The following is a 1,794-nucleotide window of genomic DNA, read 5'->3' on the forward strand; positions in this document are numbered from 1 at the left end:
CAAGAAGTTCAACCCCAACATCAACAACAACCTATAACAACTATTTGACCACCTAGAGACCAGAGATCGATAAACTATCACCAATAAGATTATTATGGAAAAAATTTTGTTTTAATTTGTCAAAATACTATACGCCCCATGAATACTGCACAATCGACGAACAGCTTATCTAAACCAGATAAGTATGGTATTAAAATAATAATAATGTGCGATTCACGCACTTATTACATGGTCTCCGCAATTCCCTATATTGGAAAAGAAACAAGAATTTCGAATGAGCTATACTCCTCCAAATAACCGAGAGTATCCATGGAACTGGTAAGAACTAAACAATGGACAATTGGTTTACATCCATACAATTGGTTGAAGAAATGCTTTCTAGACATAGCCTCATTGTTGTAGGAACGCTACGCAAAAACAAGGCTGAGATTCCACCATAATTTTTGCCTAATAGAAAAAAAATTAAATCCTTTCATCCCAGTTTGCGTTCAAGGATAAAATGACTTTGGTGGCATTTACTCAAAAAAAAAAAGAAAAAGGAGTGGTGCTTATCTCTTCATTACATAAGGGAAAGGCAGTTGATCCACAATCGAAGAAACCGGAAATTAAAAATTTCCATAACAGCACCAAAGGAGGTGTTGATACGTTTGATCAACTTGCGCACACTTATAGTTTAGCATGAAAAACACGGAGATGGCCACTCAGATATATTTTTTGGCATGCTCGTGTTATATAACACTGAAATTACTGAAAATGAATTTACAATTCAAAAACATACATCTTTTATGCTCTCAATTTATCATAATTACTTGATAAAAATTAGAAACATAAATAATATGTCTCCAGTTGAATAAACAAGCCGGGATAAACTCAATGGTGTTATATAACCTTGGGAACAACTAAAAAAACAAAGTACCACTTACTTTTGGATTTTTGAAAGAATCCTTAAATTCGTTGTACTTTTTTGGTTTTGTGTACTATACATTTTTAACAATTAAGTTTGAACTACTAAGCCCAATTTTTTGTTATAAGAATTTGTTATTAATAAAAATAAAACAATTTATGTCATTTGTGTTTTTTTTTGACATAATACCGCTTGAAAGTTGTGGGGTGTGGAAGAACCCTAAATAGGTTAATGAAACAAAAAACAAGGTATGGGTTGTAGGGTAAATATATATATACAAACACTTATACAGAACAAGCAATATTATCGAATTGGCACTTAACAAAGTAGCTAAAAATACGGAAATCGAGCAGTATAATATCCGCAAAAGTTACTGCAGTGAAAAAGGTAAATTTTCTTTGAAAAAAGTTAATAATCAAAATTAAAATCACAAAATTACATGAGTTTTATATGATGCTATAATATTTTTCCCATTTTTACAGTGGTTACGTCTCTGAAAAAAAAAACGAAACTTGAAGATACCAAAGTTTTTGAGAGCCCAGTTTTAAATTAATCTGGTTCATCATGTAACTACGGAGTGGAATCAAATGACAGGATCGTTCACATCCTGACTTTTCTCCAAGTTTTCATTTGACGGTAGTAATTACAGCGATGATACTAAGCAAGCCGCAATTATTTTAGAAAGAAACTTATGTGATGATCAGGACATTTTGGTGAGTACTAGTGTATGTTAAGGGATTATTTATACTAGATCAAGATGAATCTGTAAAAGAAACCAGAGTTACAAAGAAAATGAAACGAAATAACGGTAGAGCCTACAAAACAGATACTGGAAAAGTTGTAAAAGCCAGGGAGTTCAAGCCTCTAATAAATTGTAGCATGAAGTGAAA

Source organism: Episyrphus balteatus, chromosome 1 (genome assembly GCF_945859705.1).
Source record: "Episyrphus balteatus chromosome 1, idEpiBalt1.1, whole genome shotgun sequence".
Taxonomy (NCBI): domain Eukaryota; kingdom Metazoa; phylum Arthropoda; class Insecta; order Diptera; family Syrphidae; genus Episyrphus; species Episyrphus balteatus.